Source organism: Pollicipes pollicipes, unplaced genomic scaffold, assembly GCF_011947565.3.
Source record: "Pollicipes pollicipes isolate AB1234 unplaced genomic scaffold, Ppol_2.1 Scaffold_3087;HRSCAF=3621_pilon_pilon_pilon, whole genome shotgun sequence".
In the NCBI taxonomy this organism is placed as follows: domain Eukaryota; kingdom Metazoa; phylum Arthropoda; class Thecostraca; order Pollicipedomorpha; family Pollicipedidae; genus Pollicipes; species Pollicipes pollicipes.
In genome coordinates, this window is record NW_023596225.1 from 41,957,955 (window position 1) to 41,978,467 (window position 20,513).

Sequence of the window (20,513 nt, forward strand, 5' to 3'; positions counted from 1 at the left end):
CGATGATGAGCTGTAGGGCATGGTAGGACAATGAAGAAGGGCTCTGTAGGGTATGCTAGGGCTGTATGCGCATGGTCTTTGCATGCCGTGGGCCCGTCACATATTTAAATGCGTTTTAAGACCTAGAGTCCTGCGGCGGATAGGCAGGTTCCGGAAATGGCCGAAACTATGAGAGGCCGTGAGGGCGGTTGATTTAATAAAAAAAAAAGATTGCATGCCGTGGTGAAGCGAGTGCGCAACCACCGCCAGATTTAACAGGTTTTGTTATGTCCACATGAACATGAATTCTCAATAAACGTGCAATGTATGCATATAGTTGCGAAAATCTGTGCGATACGCGCCTCCTCGGGCAGCATCACCAGACTTCTCTGGTCTTGCCTGTTTCGAGCTCGCGTCCGGTGCTGGCCGTATATAGCCGCCTGTGAGAGACGTCAGGAGCGCGCAGGTCGGTACCCGCCACCCCCAGCGCCATCCACCCCACAGCGAGTGTTCAGTGTGCATTGTCCGTGGCGGAGGCGTGCGCCGGGTGGAGACCTTCAATGGGGACAGCGCGTCTCTGCCAAGTCGCGGCCGGCTCGTGAATCACCTGCTTCCCCGCCGCACGCTGCAGCTGCTGCCACCTGGCGTCATCTCGCGCCTAGGCGGCTGGGCGGCGGCGGCCCGTCAGTGTAGACGCACGTGCTGGGACCAGCGGACGGCCTCCGGAGCGCTGGGTGAGTGCCACGTGACCTGGGGCCGCGCACGGGCAGAAAGAAACCACGAGAGTAGCGGTGGCGCGTGAGCGGTGTGAATACCAGCCTGCATGACCGCGGGCTCGGAGGTCGCCAGGTCGTGCAAGGGAACTTGCTGACACGTCACCTGTGACGCATGTGGATGAAGGCTCTCTGAGGCGATGGCCATAAGTTATACAGTAGACAGCGCGTAGGACTGAAGGTGCTGAGACCCGTGCCCGAACCGCGCGCATTACACACAGCGCTCCGGATGGTGAAAGAGCAGCAAACGTTCACTTCTCCAGTTTTGTAGGCCAACCCTCCAAGGTGATAAGGGTAGAGACGTGTGCTCTTACCGGCGTGCACCTGGCGCGTCTTCCCCGCCTCAGCCTTGTAAGATCGGTCGGCGCGGCAATACCGTCAAGCGCCACTCAGCGCCGCTCGCGGCTTGAGGGTGGGGCCGACCGGCCGACAGACCGGCGCGGCTCTGCCGGCTGCGAGCGCTCGGTCGAACCGCTCGCCGGGAGCCGGGAGCCGACGGCCGGCAGCCTGTCGTCAGCTCGCCGGCTGCGAGCGCTCGGTCGACCGCTCGCTGGGAGCCGACCTGCCGGCAGACTGGCGCGGCTCTGCCAGCTACTAGCGAGCGCTCGGTCGAACCTCGCCGGGAACCGACCGGCCGGAGACGGCCCCGCTCATGCTAAGATATCTCACACGACATTTGATGGCACCTGGCGCATCGGCTGTATGTGCCGGGATGTTGCTCACTGCTGGCGGTCCGGCAAGCCGTTGCCGCGTGCGCTCCCACGCGTCATCTGGCAACGGTCACGTGAACCCCCAGGCACTACGGCGGCCTTGCCTTGCGCCAGGTTGCCGCCTCCTGCCCCTCGGAAAGCCATGTGAGATGGGGCCACCGGGGCATTAATAGGCCAGCTGGTTACGTCAGCGTCCGTCTTCGGAGTTTATCATGCGACGGTATGGACAGACGACGTTTGCGACATGTAACATCTGGAGAGGACCAGTCAGGTTCTGCCGTGCAATGAGATTAGCAGCACAACGGCGCAGATTATGAGCATCCCCTCCGGTACCTGGGAGCACATTACCCCGACTGTCACATAGCTATGCATGTGTACTAAGCACCATGATTCAAGGCACTTAACCGGTGGTCGGATTGCCACAGAGGCTTTCGCCAGAACTGATTATGTTAAATGATTTTCCAAAGGCTCGGGTTGCATACAATCACGTAACTCTGCACATCTGCTGCAAAAAGTGGCAAATTCTGTTGTTCGGTAAGAAGTAACAACAAAATCAGCGGGCTCTGAGGCCAGCCGAAACGTTTATTAGCGATCCTTTCCGAGGACAACCTTGAAATGCATACTTTCTGCTGGCAGATGCATGCATAATCTTGGCACGTGGTTACTACCACACTTTACTGTGGTGCGCCGGAAGTTCTGAAATCCCTGTCGGCTTTCACTGTCACATGTTCCGAGGAGGCAGGCTGCTGCACAATTGATGGAACCGGCTCGTGTTTGGAGGGGTCAAAGGTTGTCCGTGAGTTAGGTAGGTAGGCGCGCGTGAGTGTGTTAGGCCCTATTCGGGGAGTGGAAAGCACAGCTCGCTGGCAAAATAGCAAAAATCCCTAACATCTCTTCGTCACCGCTGCGTGGTTGACTGCTTCGCAGAAAGCTGGAGTCGCGTGCCCGTTCCTCCGTGCTGTCGTTCCACTGACTGCCCAGCGCGGGGCTTGTGGTGAGCTTCTGGCGTTGGCTCCTTTACAGCCTGAGGGCTAGGGGTGGGGGGGCTTTATTCGGGCTAATACCAAGTGGGCTCGCTCAATACAAGACCCACATGGACGGGATGAAAAATACTGGGCACCACAAGCCCTGGCGTGGAGCTTGACTGCCAAACCCAGGGCGACCAGAAAAGTCATGTGCTGGGCCCGCCGAAAATGAATGAGGGCACAAGCTTAAGCTCGACAATACTGGCTAAATCAACATGACACGACTGTGTCCCCGACGCTAGCTGGCTTCCGTTCCCGGCTGAGCAGCAGGCTCCGCGACCGCGTCATTAGCCGACTGATGACCATCCGTGGCCAGGCCTTTCTCGCCGCTGGACTTCTGGTATTGATCTGAGGCCCAGGCAGAAGCCCGGCGAGCATCTTCGATTGCAGTGGCACAGCTGCGGTCATGGGTGTGACCGCGCCCCTGAGATTGATGGCATTGCGTGGGATCGTAGTAGTCAAACTGGAACCTAAGGGAGGGAGCAAGCTGACTTGAAAATGACATTTTCGATCGGAACAGTGAAAGATGCGCATTCTACCGTAAAATTGAAAAGGCGAATATTCGTTTTCCGAGGAACGATTGAACTTACCCCCCCTCCCCCACTTCCCCTCCAGTCTCCGCCTCTCGGTTGTCAAGCCCACGTCTGAGGCGGACCGCGCACGAGTACGCCACGGTGACGCGTTCGAATGGGGCGAGTCGCGCCGTACAGCACCTTCACTGCCGCGTTGGGGCGCTGCAGCGGCAGCTTGCATATACAAATATGCCAGTCTTGGCTTGAGTTTTGCTTAAAAAATAAAATGTAACATGGCACTGCACGTCCGCAACGTTTTGAAAGTAACGCGTCTGGCTAAAAACCCCGCGTGTTTACTCTCTGACACAATCTTTTGGCCGGAAAGCAGGCAAGACGTCAGCACTCGCGGTGCAGCGCGCGTGCCAATCCTGCGTCATAATCTGCCGCCGTTCGCCGGTTTCGCGGTAGGGGCGGTAGGCCTGTGGTGTGCGTCACCAGTCCTATTGCTAGCACCATCAGCGCCGAGGAACGCAGCTGATTCATGGGCGTCAGAACATAACCAGTCTCAACAAATGTGGGTGTTCGGCTCATGTGGGTGTGGCTACTGTCCGTGTGATTTAGATAACGTGCGCCCCGGGGGGCCGGTTGGATGCCCTTCGTTCGGGTGGGGGTTAATTGGACCCCCTCAGATCTCGGGAACTGAGAAAGCCAGAGACACCAAAATCGCGGTGTGATGGTCTGTATGTGAATTCACTTAGACCAACGTTTGATGTTCTTAGGTTATGACCTTTGGGTCAGATAAGATCGAATGAAGTCAAATTTCAGGTTGGTCCCCAAAGTGCCCTCATAACCTAGATATCTGTTCTAGGCAAAAGGTCACGTGTTCATTTAATATCAGTGACCTTGTTTGACTTTTCAGTGGTCATGATGACCAAAATCTTACAAGACTGCTTTGAGTTTGCATTTGAACAAGCGACAAAGGTTACGCTAGTCGGTGTAATTCTAAAAGCAAAACAATGGCCTGGGTCATTTTAGATCGGTGACCTATTTTGACCTTAACGAAGTCGGCAAAATATATAAAATGTGGTTTGTTATCAGTAAGCTCGAAATAAGCACCAGAAACTAGTCCATACAGCAAGCCTTAGAGGAATAAAGCAGGCGTTTTAACCTTGGTGTGACCTTCATACGTGACCCTAGGTCAATGAAATTTGTTCAGTCAATCGTCGTGTTGTCTAAGAAAGTATCTCAGAGATGTATGGCTTCGTGTAAAACTCCGTTGTTTCATGAGATTGAACGATTCCTCAGAAATTGCCTTGACTGAATTCATGACTTAACTTTGACCTGCCGTAGGTCAGCGGCCTGACAAGATACATCTGAATGTTAATGCGAAACGATCCGCTATTCAATTGTCTACAGCTCTGCAAAAATTTGGCGCGGCTACGCCACGCCATTCGGAAACCATTCGAGAAAACATTCGGGAGTCAAACTGACCCCCACCCGAGCGCATGTCAATTCCAGACAAGGGCTTGACCCGTCCGCATCTGGCGCCTAGTTTCATCTAGTCCCGCACAAATTACGCCTGGTTGTTTATTATCATACTTTATGCGCCTGCAGGTCTGCAGGTCTGCAGGTTGGCGAACAGGAGCTCCACAAATCCACATCTTTGTCGTTTGAGCCTGATTTACAGTGACAGCAGTCCCCGTCCTCTGAACCTGTCTGGCAGTGAGATCGCTTCCGCCAGATTTCCGCATCCTTCAGCTGTGAAGCTGCTGCCAGAAAGCCGCTCGTGCGGCGTGCGGGCTGTCACCCGCCTTCCCCACGCGCTCCTTGCCAGCGGGAGCCCCCAGATCGCGTGGCGTGCCGGCTAATCGGCCCAAGCCCCCTGCGGTCTGCGGCCTCCCTCCCCCCTGGACCATGCCAGCTCCAGATGATAGGTTGGGATTACCAGCGCGCCCGAGGACCGCCGACTGCAGCATCGGTGCACGGGACAGGGCCGACACGTGATCAGCCCCGCGGCGACTCTGGTCCGGAGGTGGACTGCCTGCCGGCGGGGCAGGAGTGGCCGCAGAGCGATTGCTTGTGCAAGTGATTGCAGTCGAGCAATTACGCACCGGCGTTGACTGACTGGCGACACTGACGATGCTCTGGGATTAAGTGCAGCGATCCGATTTCCACACTTAAGCCTTCTTAAATCGCTTTAAGTTGTAAGAGCGTTCCGCCGAACAAAGCGGATGATGTTGCCATGCAAAGTTTTGCGATGTAGAGCGTCAAGGTAACGTTTCTGCAACGAAGGTTTTGCGCATCCTGAAATCTTTCAACACCGCCGCTTCTCCAGCCTCCTGTCAAAGATTGTAATCCCACAGCTCGAAACCTCAGCAGACTAGGGAGCGGGCCTCGGCTCGGTAAGGTCCAGCCTTGAACCCGTGTGCTTTGGATGGTTTCCCAGCGCAAGTGTCACTGAGCGCAAACACGGGGCTGGGGGACCGTGAAGCACGATTGAAATATAAACAGGCCCGACGGGGTGTGAAGTCCTTCGAACAAGAATAACTTCGAATGAATGGAGCTAAAAGCTTACAGTAGCGTTTTAGGCGTACGTTTTGTCATGCATATAGCGTGCGATCAGCTTCCCCAGCTCCCCAACTTCTCTCTTATCACCAAATCAACATTTTGCGCGCTACAACCGAGGGCGAACGTGGCGCATCAGTGAACAAAATATAATGACACCACCATCCTATGTAGGTGTATACTTGCTTATGTGTTTGGCTTACATACGTCTCCATTATGTGGCATCCCATGAAGGGCGGACCCATCGGGCCCCGAACCCCACTCCAATGACCTAAAATCAAGCCCAAAGAGAAGAAATTATGTTTGCATTGAATGGGCATGGCCCCGCTGGCCCGCTGAACCTTCCGTTGAGCAGCCTTGGGCAGCGCGCATGCCTGCTGGGCATGCAGGGACGGAGCGGGCGCGCAGTGACCTTCTACGCACTGCGGTGCACCCTGAAGGTCACACCTCCCGCTTTTTCCGCTCAAGACCCGATTCACACAGCGCAGAGAACGACCGTGACTTAGGAACCTACTTCCGGCACTTCTCTTCTCTCGCGCGGCGTTGTTGCTAGGCCTGGGAATCAACCGACGAGCGATTTCTTTTTTGGCCGGCTAAATGCGTCCGCGACGCCCATGCGCTCGCGTTGCCCCGACGACCTTGCTGAAGCACAAGCACACCTGTCAGTCCGGCTCGCGGCGTCGGACCAGGGCGGCGCAGATGCTGAGCACGGCTCCCAGACGCGCGCCACTGCACCCGCGCGAGCAGCGTGCACACGCACCAGCTGCGTCCAGGCACTGCCCGATACCATCTGCTGGGCGCGCGGCGCCCCGTTCGCGTCGCGCTGCCTCACGCAGAGAGGTCGACCTGCGAGGTCGTCCCTCACCAGCGCAGCGCGATCTCCACGGCGCTGACATGCAAAACACAGGTGGATTCGAGCGCTTCTTGTCCAGAGCTATGTAGAGGTGCTTGCAGAACAGCGGCTCACGGGTTTTGCAAAAGCCTGTGTGTCCTTTTACGAGAGGTCATCACTCAACTTACTGGCGTTTGTGTCCTGGGGGACCTTTCACCACGCTTCCTCTTCATCATATTGCGATAACCTTGACGGGATGTGGCAGAGGACATGCACCTCAACGCGTCTCATAAAGTTGCGGCGTTGTGGGGACAGGGCCGGGTGTCACCAGCCGGCGCCGAGGCATGACTTATTGCATTACTTGACTCCTTTGTTTTCCCGTCGGATGTTCACGTTTGCAAGCGCTGAGTCCCGGAAGCTTTTGTGAGTGCAGCACTCGCGTGTCGGGATCGGTGGAGGAAAACATGCATGAACGGGCCTTATCCTGGCACTGGGGCATGCACGTGCCAATGCCAGCACTTCGTCCGATATTGATGTGGGAGCAGCCGCCAGTTGTCGTGGCAGTCAGGCCTCTGCGTTAGCCGCGGGTCATCGGCACAGCTGGCAGGCGGGCCAGAAAGCTCTCCTGTTACCCCTCTCACATACAACTAAGCGTGCAGCAGTCTTCTTCATTACGTCCTTGGCGCATCCAATGCCATCGTTATGGAATCCTGGCTGGCGCTGGACCGTTTCCCAACGCCAGCACGGCGCTGGTGCGCGGCGCCGGCGCGGGTCAGTGCTCCCCGCACGCTGCACCGCACTCCTCTGCCAGCGCGCCGGCCGCCGAGCTGTGATTTAGTGCGCGGTGTGCACGGCTGTGAGCGCACCGGCCCCGCCGCCTGTTCGGCCGGACCCGCCGTCTGCTTGGCCGGCCCGCCACCTGCTCGGCCGGCCCCGCCGCCTGTTCGGCCGGACCTGCCGCCTGCTCGGCCGGCCCCGCCACCTGCTCGGTCGGACCCGCCGCCTGCTTGGCGGACCCGCCGCCTACTTGGCCGGACCTGCCGCCTGCTCGGCCGGCCCCGCCACCTGCTCGGTCGGACCCACCGCCTGCTTGGCGGACCCGCCGCCTACTTGGCCGGACCTGCCGCCTGCTCGGCCGGCCCCGCCACCTGCTCGGTCGGACCCGCCGCCTGCTTGGCGGACCCGCCGTCTGCTTGGCCGGACCTGCCGCCTGCTCGGCCGGCCCCGCCACCTGCTCGGTCGGACCCGCCGCCTGCTTGGCGGACCCGCCGCCTACTTGTCCGGACCTGCCGCCTGCTCGGCCGGACCTGCTGCCCGCTCGGGCGGCGCCGCACGCACGTGAGCGCGCAGCAGCGCTACTCTCTCGATCCGGGTGCGCTTAATTTAGGCTCCGTGCTGGTCATCGACCGACAGGGTTGCAGTCCTTGGCCGGACGTGGCGCAGTACGACTGGCTGGAAGGTGTTTGCAGCGCGCGCCATGCTCGGCGAGATTAGAAGGCAGGAGTGGCTGGACCGGATAAGTGCCACGCGGCTCCACCACAAAAAATAAATGCACTTCCAGTGATGGAATAGATAACACCGCACCCAAGCAAAGTCGAGTCTGTTTCCATTGAGGTGGTTGTGTGAGGGCAGGCGTACAGCCAACGTGGTTGACGGATGGTGTGGGGTTAGGATGCCGTGCTCATTGTTGCAGGTTTGAAGCCCCGGAACTAAACGCCGGCCTTGGTCTTAATCAAGGCAACCTAACGCTGCGTTATTGGTAGGCATGCACTGGTGCATGCGTCAATAATTTACCATTGTCTGAATGCCCCTCGCGTTTCAACCTGGCACTTCCGCACTGTTGGCTCACGCAACACGCTCATAACCTAACGAGAGAAAGAGGGCACCTCCTGGAAGTGCAGCCTCGGTAGGCTCCTGTCTCGTATTTAACCCGAGCGCCAGCACGTCTGCACCGCGCCGCGCCACCCCCTGGCACCGACTGCGCCGGCGTGCGGCGCCAGGGTCGCCAAGACAGCCGCACAATGGCCGGGTCCAAGGCCCTATGACAACGCCGAGTCGGGTCCCGTGCGGCCGTCGGTGAGGGTCACACCCGCTGCATCCTGGGAAAACCGTCCCGCTACGGCCAGCTTAACTGCACGCGTCATCCCCCGCGGGGGGGGGGGGCGCTCCGGGTCCCCGCTCCCCCGGCAGCCGCCCGCCCGCAGGGTGCTGGAGCTGTTGGCATGCGGGCTCGGCGAGTGTCGGGTGTTGAGGGGGCGGCGACCGGTAGAACTCGGCAGCTCTGATGAAATTTGCATGGTTGGCGGCGTTTGTGGTAAAAGCTGCCGGTCCGCGGGACATTGCTAGATCATTCTGTGGCCGTCAGCATTTTCGACCTTGCTAGTCAAAATTTCAGTCATCGTATGCACGCATGAAAACCGGCTGGGGGCATAGCCTCGGTGATGGTCGTCCAAACGGCGCCATGCTTGTTTTTAATTGACAGTTGCTTATGAGTGCAAGCTAATGACGATACTTTCATAACAGGCTGCCATTAATTAATTCTGGGCCATATATGAGCCGGCGACTTATCTCGTATGGCTAGTGGTTAGTATGAATGTCAAGGTAAAGGAGAGTTCTCTGGGCATTGAACGGAACTCTACTGAATTGCTAAATGCTTTCGACCTAAGATTAGGCAAATCAGCATCAACGATTCGTTTAAGGAATCGGGCCGGTACATATAAACAATCGAAATTCATTGCTGCTGTATTTACTTATCTCGTTGCAGTATATGTCACCAGCGGTTCTTTCCGTAAATGGCTGCTTACATATGCCGAACCGGAATCGCTTCCAACGGCTTAAAAATAAAGCATTTCGACAACTGCCAGCCGAGGTCGGGCTCGGATTATGGAGACAGGACTTCACTTGGCGAAACGTAGCAAGGCAGTTTCGGATACTACTCCGTTCGTGTTTGGAGCGACCGGTATCAGGCCGTTAGACGGCCTCCATTCCAGATCGCGTCTTAGTGAGCAGTCGACACAGGCTCGGGTCCCAGTCAGTCTCCGACACAGGTTCGGGTCCCAGTCGGTCTCTGACACAGGCTCGGGTCCCAGTCGGTCTCCGACACAGGCTCGGGTCCCAGTCGGTCTCCGACACAGGCTCGGGTCCCAGTCAGTCTCCGACACAGGCTCGGATCCCAGTCGGTCTCCGACACAGGCTCGGGTCCCAGTCGGTCTCCGACGCAGGCTCGGGTCCCAGTCAGTTTCCGACGCAGGCTCGGGTCCCAGTCAGTCTCCGACGCAGGATGGAGTCCCAGTCAGTCTCCGACACAGGCTCGGGTCCCAGTCAGTCTCCGACACAGGCTCGGGTCCTAGTCAGTCTCTGACACAGGCTCGGGTCCTAGTCAGTCCCCGACACAGGCTCGGGTCCTATTCAGTCCCCGACGCAGACTCGGGTCCCAGTCAGTCTCCGACACAGGCTCGGGTCCCAGTCAGTCTCCGACACAGGCTCGGGTCCCAGTCACTCTCCGACACAGGCTCGGGTCCCAGTCAGTCTCCGACGCAGGCTCGAGTCCCAGTCAGTCTCCGACACAGGTTCGGGTCCCAGTCAGTCTCCGGCGCAGCTCGTCAGTCCCCGGCCCATCTCGTGTCTCAGTCTCCGAACCAGCTCGGGCCTCGGCCAGTCTCGGGGGACGGGACATCAGCTGCTGACTCGATCAGGCAAGAATGCGGCAAACGTTGTCCGCCTTCAAGGCGATCAGCCAGCTGCGCTACGACGCCGCTCCGACTAGACATACTGTATAAGGCGTCCGGGAGCAGCCTGCTTCCCTGCACTCCACCGGCAAGACTGGGGGCACCTGCGGGGGGGGGGGGGGGACGTAGCTGGGCCACGCTCCACGGCGGTTAGAGCTTGGCCACGCTTGACCACGGTCGGCTAGTGGGTGCACCGATCAGATTAGTACGGAGGATAGCATGGCGGTGATTAGGAACGCCAACTGTACACCGTGACTTGCTTCGTGGCAGGAAGTGCATGTTGATCTTATACAGCACTTGGCTACGTCCAAAACGCCGACGTAAGATATCGCTGTTGCATAGCGTGACATTTTTCAGTTAAGAGTTGTTTGGCTAGAATCATGATGATGATGATTTGGGCTTTGGGGCGCACCGACTACGTTGGTCGCATGGCGCCCATTGGCTGGGGATAACTATCCAACGAATACGCTGATTGGGAACCACGAGCTACAAATTAAGGGCTTCCAAACACACTGATATCGATGTTTTATGTAAATTGCATGGCTGCTGATGCACGCTGCACTGGGATTCTTAAGATGGTGCATCATAGGAAGTAATGTCGGATACAAGAGGGGGGGGGGGGCGGGGTATTAGGGGCAGGGCTGCCCGAAATTGGGGTTAGCTGCGTAAATTCTTCTGCTTTGTTGTTCATGTTAGTTCAAATGAATCCAACTTTTTAGTTTGGACCTGATGGCCTTCGAAGGTACTCATCCTAAAATAATATCTTGGATCCCAGATTGCGAGGCAATTACTTGCCTGCTAACATATCTGTGGAGACAAACAGCTGCATGTTGCATGCCTCCTCTTCCGATCGGAGCGTACAAAAACGTCAATTGAGAGACACCTTTGACTTTTGACTCATATACATCTTTCTAAGCGGTTTAGCAATAATATAAACATTCTCCAAAGCGTGCAACAACCGGCGCGTGTTCCCCACCAGCAAGTGTAGCTGCTTTGATCGTTTGTGCCCGCACTTACATCGACCCACCACGCCGGCCGCGCTGTTGCCTGGCCCTGGCTGCCACCAGCGCGGCCGCGGCTGACCCCCCTCCCCCTTCTGCCGGCAGCGTCCCAGGCATGAGCGTCGTGGCCACTGATATCGTGTTCGTGGGCCGGGAGCGGTACCGGCCGCCGGAGGGCGCGCCCGTGGTCCGGCCGGAGAGGGCCGGGCAGACGGCCGCGTCCCGAGGAGCGGCCGATGACGCCGCCGACCGGCAGCACGACTCACGCGCCGGCAAGAGCACCCGGGTCAGGAAGGTGAGTCCGCGCAGCGCGGCGACAGCGCACACACGTGCAGCCGCACACGCAGACGGAGACGTTAGCTGTGATCATCCGCACGAGGGTGAGCGTGGCCAGACGGGTGATCCATCGGCGTGGGGGGAGGGGGGGGGGGGGGGGTCCGGTGGAGGTGGCGAGCGGCGCGCCGTGCGTGACTACACACGTGCGGAACGCTCAAAACCAATGGAGGCGTGTGGTGAACGTTCGATTTTTACGAAGTCACGCACAGCCGCGCGCGCACACATTCCTCTATATTAGCAGTGGTATAGCTCCAGTAAGCGGCGGTCATGCTTAGAAATATATGCTGTTTCATGCTTTTAATCTCAGGTCTGCAAAACTGCGCTTGCACTTACGTATGCAGCTTATTGAATCACGCCGAGCTGTCGCCGTGGCCTTGGCCGCCCAGGGCCCGTTTGGTGACGGCTCATTTATCGCGCTGCGAGCGATAAATCGTGACGCACGGAGTTCTTTGTGCGGCTGCCAATCCCGTAAGCCGAATAGTCCCCGCTAGAAAACTGGCTGGTGGTGATCGCCACGGACAGCGATGCACACCTGGAGCGGCTGCCCCGCGACGCCATGCCTGCTGGCTTTCTGGTGTAATGTGCAGCCGTGCTGCAAGGCTGATAAAGGACGGATATGTGCCGTCGTATGTGGATACACGTGGTCTTGCTGTCTAAAAGAAAGACAGCCATGAGATCGGGAGCCATGACCGTGTGTTAACACGGCCATAAGAGCGAGCACCCTTTAGATATTGAGAACAGATTGAGATTGAGAGCAACGCCCTGCCCAGTCTATATCCGAAGTGTTTAGGCCTTAATAACCCAAACGTCTCAGTATTGCCGCGCTGGCCCAAAGTTACTACAACAGTGCACAAAATTGAATTTGGGATGATACCATTGGTCATAATGGGCTCGCCTGACTACTACAATCCACACACTGGTTTATTATACAAGCAGCATTCAGACCATTTTTAATGAGATCAACATTTAAACAAATGCACCAGGATAATATGTATGCGATCACGGCCAGTGGTCGTACAGTCCGTCACCCTATCCGCCCCTCTATTTCCTGGTCGTGCCCGCAAGCGCGGGCGCTGGCTCTGCACCTCCGCTCCCGTCCGCCGAACCGCAGTCACACATCATCCGTGGCACGACCATGTGCATGTCGGCAGCGTAGTATGAGATGCGGCAGAGCCGGTCCGGCCGCGGGCCGGCCAGCAGCCTCGCCTTGTTTGGCGTGATGGTGGCGAGCGGCGCCTCGTGATCGCATGATGAGATCAGGGTGGGATCGGCCGGCAGCGGGCGCGCCTTGCAGCGACGCCGCCGCCGGCTCCCAGGGCTCGCGCCGCCGCTGGGAGGCGGGATCGACTGACGGTGGGCGCGCCTCGCAGCGGCGTCGCCGCCGGCTCCCAGGGCTCGCGCCGCCGCTGGGAGGCGGGATCGGCTGGCGGCGGGCGCGCCTCGCAGCGGCGCCACCGCCGGCTCCCAGGGCCCGCGCCGCCGCTGGGAAGCGGGCCATAGCGCGCCGCCGGCCGCCCGGCGACCGCAGGTCCCGCGGGTCAAGGCGCGCGCCTGGCGCAGGCGGCGCGGGACTGGGTCTGGGCTACGTCTAGCAGGCGTTGGGTCTACGTTCCACAAGGTGATGTGCGTGCGCATCGATGCGGATGCGGTCGTACTCAAACGCACGCAAGCCATGCTAATGCACGCACCTGGGCTTAGGTGCGAGACTTATAGCTGGCTATAAAAGCTGGACACATGAATCTTATCGCTGGGCTTGTGGTGTATGAACGGTGTATATCAAATGCTAAGCAGCTTATGGTGAATGTCAGCGTTGATCACGTGCTTTGCATAGCCTGCCTCTCGCTGTGGAGCTCATCAGAGCGCTGCAAATCACATGATACTTAACAGCTACTCATAGCAGGATGCTACACACTCCAGGCGAAATTGCAATGGTTATTACAACGGTAAACCATACGGTGCATGCCGTGATCTTCATTGCGAGGTAGCATAACATAACACACCGGTCTCATCAGCGCGCTGTGTTGTGTTGCCTGGGCGCCGCGTGACCGCTCCACCCACCGTTGTGCCCGTGCGCCGACAGCTACTGATCGGCCTGTTGATGTGCTGACAGCTGCTGATGTGCCGACAGCTGCTGATCGGACTGCAGAGGGACGCGCTCGGCCTGCGCCGCCAGCGCCGCCAGCTGACAGTGGTGACCCGAGTGACGTCACCGGGTCACGTGCGGTCAGGGGTGCAGCGCAGGCCCAGCTCGGCCAGCAGGCACTCGCAGTCGGCTGGCTCCGTTCAGGTAAGTGGGCCGGTGTGTACGCGGCGGTGGTGTAGGAAATCGCTGACAACGCGGAAAAATACTGCACTGGCGAAGAGGACGCAAAAGTGTTGGTGAATGTTAACGCGAATATGAAAATAAGCGGATTGAACCGGCTTTAGAAGATCACAAACAATGCTCACGTTTTAAATCAAGTGGATGCAGACAGACCCATGCCCGGGGTGCGCCCGGGTGATCGCCTGGGTATTACCCGAGCGCACCATAAGCATCACCCCGATTGTGAACCCCTGAAAGCAAGCTCTGATACGACGTTCAACTCGTTTAAATGTCCATCGGTTATAAAGTATGAAGTAGATAGCAAGTCTCCATAAGCCCTCCATTTGCATGGTTTCCTTTAATGAGGCATCACATCTCGGAATATGAGACCTTAAAAACCTACTGATAATGTGTTGAAGGGAGCTGCTGCCATGGAACGAAACACATTATTTCAGCGGAAAACCCAGAACGGAGATACAGGCGTCTTGGTAACCAAGGCGAAACAAGCAAAGCTCTACACCCCCTTCAGCCTCACTGTGTCGACCATGGCTTAAACGTCAGTGGCAGCTGGCCCGAGCGGTCTCGGTACCCAATAGAACCACTGACCTTACCTAGGTATGGTCGATACTAGCGCCTCTGCTGGGAAGTCATAAAACTGTAGACTATTATTTCGTCCAGTAGATGGCACTAAAGACCCGCGTGGCGTGCTCCGCGCTCCACTTTTAAATGCAATCATAGCTTGGAAGAGAATGCACCGTTGTACGTGCCGTGGCCCTATGAATTAGGGACCGTAAACATCAGTGATAAATAGGTTTCTTAGAGTTGTGTAGTACCTGTTAAAAACATCTCTCTCAGCCGGTAAGTTGTCTTTACGGAAGCCCGGCACTTGTCCTGGCGGGAGAGGGCCTTTCTCTCGCTGATACGTTTAATAGATAGATGGGATAATCCTTGGGACCCTTCCAATGCGTTATGTAGGTGCTTTGCAAGGTGCTTGATATCGTGGCCTGCACGATTTGACGTGTTGGGGCCTGTCGTAAAAGCCAGCTGTTTGGTTTCCCGTTCGTTATTGGTTTGCATATGCTTAGACAGATTCATGGCGACCGGATCGCCTGGGCAAGACAGCTGCGTTGGTACACGCTTCCAAGCAGCGCGCCGAGGTACCAACATTCTAACGGAGATACTCCCCTCCTGGCTGACGATGAACCACATGTCCACATGGGCGGTCTGGTTGAGGCTTCTCTACGAAAGACAGCCAGGCACGTGGCACTAATTTATCATGACACGTACCGCCGCCCAAGCTTGAGCCGCACAGACCTGTGCCACCACTTAACCTTGGCCAAACATCACGTGTCATTGGTTGCCTGGACCTCACAGAGGTAGCCTCCGTCTTCAGACATTGCTTGTAATCACGTGTACCTAACATAATGTGCATCTCACACGTACACGTGCTTGAATTTCGGCACGTTGAGCCGTCTAACCCCGCCTCTGCACAGGCACGTGCCACTACCCGACCTGACCCACACAGGGTCGTGCCACTACTTGACCCTAACCCAAACGGGTACGTGCCACCTGGTGACCTTGACCCGGCGCGGACACGTGGTCACGCCTGACCTCGGCCACGCCGGCACGTGCCACCGCCTGGTCTTGCCCCACACGGACTCGCGCCGCCGCTTGACCTTGGCCCACACGGGCCCGAGCCGCCGCGGGGGCGCGGCTGGAGCGAGCCGGCGCGCCAAGCGTCAGTCCTGCTTGCTCGCAGGGACCGGGCGTCGTCTCGCCCTTATCTCCCTCACTTTCACACATGTGCGATCCGGAGAGCTTGTGCTTTGTAATTGAGATTGCAAGGTCTGTTGTCACGTACATGCCGAAACACCAAATGCCTTCCAAATGACTTCTGACGGTTTAACAACACGACAAATCAGTGGACAGACGCCAGAGAGCGAAACAAGCCGACTGCCTCGAGCCATTGCAGGCTGGTTCTCTTGATATATCTAGCATTACGCCATTAAATCTTACCTTGTTTGCAGATTTATCACTGACATATCTGTCTGTAATTTTGGGAAGCTTCGATCCCATCTGTTATTATAGACGTACTTCCGGTTCCGCCACCATAGCCAGCCAAACATCCAAATCAACTCATAACTTCGTGTGAAACGGTAACGGCGCTCGGCAATCCCGCCGCTAAATTCTTGGCATAGCATGAATGGATTTCTCCGACGTATCAGTCCACTGATGCCCAGATTGCGGCATTGTCCGCGAGACAACGAACCAGCGACCTTTGACTTGTGCGTCAAAAATGACAAACGACAAGACGGCCATTGTTATTGGAAAAGAATGCGTCGCCTTGGGCCGCCTAAGGAGCGTTCAAGCCTCGGCAACAAGGCGCGTGCCTCTTCACAGAGGGCGAGGCGCTCACGTGCTCCGGAGCCGCAGGTGCACGGCGTGTCACGTGCGTCGCTGGTGTATAGTGGGCGGGCGCCACGCCAGACTGCGCTGAATGCGGCTATTCGCGTGCATCACGTGACCGTGGCGGCACTGGCGGCTGAATCTGAGGCCCGGCGTCAGCCCTAAATAACCTGCAGGTGTTAAGCCCCAAATCCTGAGTTGTTAAACTGCCACCCGTCGCTTACACACGTGTAAAACTGTCACTCATGGCTTAAAATATTCATGGATGCGTTAAAATGTGGATGTTTTTCACTGCCAAGTTGTCTCCTTCAAGTGAGCCCCAGGTTTATAGCCTGCAGACAGATGGCTTGTCATAGTGTAACAGCAGATAATGGGGAATACAACGCATAAGGAGCGGACGGACCAACGGACTGCAGTGGATTTGTCGCATACTTTACCAATCCTTGCAAGAAGAGCATGCCCAGGAGAATGTCGAGTGGTCTTTGCGGTCCCATTTTGTGAGTAAATAACTAAAAAAAAAAACTCTTGAAACATAACGCTGGAATTTTTACTGGCAGCGCCCGTGATCTGTTCGCACCTTCTGCGATCAGTTTCAGACCATCCCTTTGGCAAGCCACGAGTGATGACCCCTTTTGACGGCGCTATGTCGGTTGCATTTCGCGCGCAGGTGGCTGATAAACGGCGGTTGCAATATGATGAGTGGTCAGTGGTGAAAGCCTTTCCTTCATCAGTTTGCTGCGTTATAGCAAGCTGCATGTTGACGTGATTATTCGAATTACAGTTGAGTCATGCCACCCGGGATAGAGCGAAGCTACATGCACCAAAGAAGGACATCCACACAGTACTGATTGTTGACTCCCCGTGACCTGGTGTGGCTTATCGTTTGTCACCGCGATCAATATTTGATGTATCTTGGCAACCACTATCTGGTGGTACTTCTTTTAATGTAGCATGCGTAGCTCTTGGAATAACGCGGTGGGCCTATACGAGCAGAACTTGGCCCGTATGGTTCAATTAAACACGTGACAGGTCACAACCACTGACAACTTATTATACGCGCAAGGTGCAGCGTGTCAAAGAACATTAAACATCGCGCTGTTCACTGCCGTGAGAGCGCAGAGTTCCAGGGGGAATACAGACCTAAATTTACTATATTTCCGCCGCTGACCTGTTTTGACGAAATAGATCAAAGGTCAGTTGCCTTGCAGGTCGTCGAGCTCAGCTTGCTGTATATCGATTAGCGCTATCGGACCGCTTTTTTCGGCTTTCACGTGTTTAGCTTTCGGGGGTCGCTGTCGGTTCCGATTCCTTCAACCAATTAAGGTGAGAGAACGCTCGTCGACGAAAGTTCAAGCAATTGCCGATTCTCTCTTTCAAACCGCAGCGTTCGGAAATAACAAAGGATGTTTCTAGCGAGTTGCATTGCATGATGTACGCCCACGTCCCGCTTTTTATAGGACAGAGCGTGACGTCCGATCGCATTTGGCTCGTCTTGCCCTATCATCGGCACAGACTGTCCGCCACTCTCGCGTTGTTAACGCCGCAGTTCGCACGCAGCTCAAATCGGCGGAGCCCCTGGTATGTGAAGCACTGCACAATCATTCCCTCTCAGATTGTGTCTTTAATACCCTGCTAACAAGCCGTCGTGTCCAATAAGTCTCGTCTTGCACAACGCGTTCTGTGGATTAGGGCATCAGATCTGCCGCATTCGCCTATCCGATTACTGGCCCCGAGGAGGCGTCGGTCGGCTCACGCCCTGCAGGGGGAGCGGCCGGATTGAGAGCGCTCGTGTCGACACCGGCTGCCGCCCAGACCTCGGGGATCAGTCGGCTCAGCCTAGGGGGCGCCACCGGCCCCGATAGCGCCGGGTCAGACACGACGCTGGCGCGTGACTTGGGCGGTGTGCCGATATCGGGCGCGACCGCAGCCTGGCAGGTCCGCTCGCCGTGTGTCGAGAACGAATCGCACGAGCGAGATGGGGAGAACTTCGTCGAGCTCTCCGGCTTGAGAGGGGAGGACAGGACAGGACAGGGCAGGACAGGACAGGATAGGACAGGACAGGACATGACAGGACAGGATAGGACAGGACAGGACAGGACAGGACAGGACAGGACAGGACAGGACAGGACAGGACAGGACGGGACATGACGGTACAGGACAGGACAGGACAGGACAGAGATGAACAGACGTGGCGATCAATCTAGCAGTTCGGTACCGAGAACGATTTATGCCGGAGGAAATGGTGGGCCGCGAATCAAATGACATCCTGCGCAGCTTGTTTGGAGATTTTCGAGAAACGAGAGGATCCGTATCTGTGAGTCAGAAATTACTAACGAATGTTATTAATACAGTTTTCTGACTTGGGCGATGACGAGCTGCTCAGGGGCGATTTGCTGGAGAGGGATTTTACAAGTAATGATAAAGTTCTTTTAACTATGATATAATAGGTCACACAAAATATAATATCTCAGATTGCAATATATATATATATATATATATATATATATATATATCTACATATATATACATATGTATGTGTATATATGTACCTACATATACATATATATTGTCTGTTATTATATAACAATATAGATGCCGCATTTCATAAACTATCAATTCGAACTGGGGTTCTGAAGTCATTTCTACAGCTTCCCGGTGGCGTTGGAGGCGTACGTTCACCTTACCGATAGATCAAAAACATACAGTCTCACTCATAGAACAGGAGGGGGATAAGAGTGGAGGCAGGCACCTGTATTACGGGGTATGAAGGCTTTTAACCTCGGCATAACATGTCATGGTCGAGTTCATATCATTCATGAACGACATTATTTTGAAAGGGTAACTCATCCACTCACAGAACAGGACAACAGGACACTGTACATAGTCAGAATTTGCCCCAACATCCGTGTTTGTATTGTAGCTATCTACTGAATCTTCGTCGCTTCGGAGAACACGGTACTGCCAGTATATTTGGCTGTTAGGATTGCCTGATTTAAGTGATAGGATAATTCGATTTGAATAACAAAGCCGTATTTAAACTGGATACTGTGCAGCCTGTTAGCATTTGGCACGAACTGTTGCTCTTTGGGGCACTTTTGCCCTGGAGCTCCGTCATGACTCCGGAACGCCCGGTACCAGCGATATCCTTGACCGTTAAATCATCGCCGAATGGACCGGCGAGCGCCATAAAGATGTATCTAGGGTATAATTAGCGCGCAGGCATACAGGAAAGAGCGCAGCACGCAACCACTTACCTTAACATATGGTTGGCTGGATAGCATTCACAAGATAAAGACAGACATAAATGGTCATGCGATAAGTTTACTATTCCCGCCGCAGACGGGCGATTTTTTATCTCGTCAGTTCCAATGCACTGCCGTGCATAACCGCGTGAAGGGTCCATAGAATCTCAATGCGTTTTCGGACACGTTGCGACCCGGCGTGACCTTCAGTTTGGTTCACGACGAGCCGCTCTTCCGGCCGTGTAAGACCACATGAGACCTCAGCAGACCACGCAGTGACCTGGTCATCGGCCGGCTGCGACGCCGCTAGCCGCAGACCTGTTCTGCTGCTCGGTGGCTACACGTCACGTGACAGCCGTGTGACGTCAGCATTAATCTGCACACGTCTGGTGCTACTGACATGGCACCTCGGCCCCTCCCACCCCGCCAGAACGCCCACGACTTGAGATTCGCAGAAGCGGCGGCAGAAGCGGCGGCTGCCGGTCCAGTGACACGTCCTGCGGGCGCCCGTTCCGTCGTCTGATTCAGCAGAAGACTGACCGCGAGGGGGTCCGAGCCGCGACCCTGCCGCAGTCCGCGGTTGCAACGACCGTTGCCGCACCTTGGCCGAGTGTGTTTGCTTTGGGCTCGCGTGCAAACAAGGCTCGGCGCTGGCGCGCTGTTTGGATTCGGGTGTGTGGTGTTGGTGATGGTCCTGCTATATGACCGGCGTCAACTATCTGAAAGGGCCTCGTGTGCAGCAGAGGGAACGAAAAATGGCGTATTGCATAACATACTGAGGGATTCTGGACTTTCGCTAAATAAAATCCCTCAGAACTTTCAACATCGAGGAAATTAAAGACATATGCACGAATGAGGCATGCGACGCAAGGTAAACCGTGGCGTTAAACAGCTTACACAAGCGATTGCTTGGCTAGGTTGCCGTGAAAGCACTGGGTGGTCGCGCGCTATAGACATCATCAAGCTTCGTCTCCCCCATCTGCACCGAACGCTGTTGGCTTTATATGAACTATCCCAAAACATACCGGTGTAGCTTATAATCTCCCAGACCAGTTCTCACATACACTTTTGGCGTTATCAAGCTTAGAATTAACCGACAGTG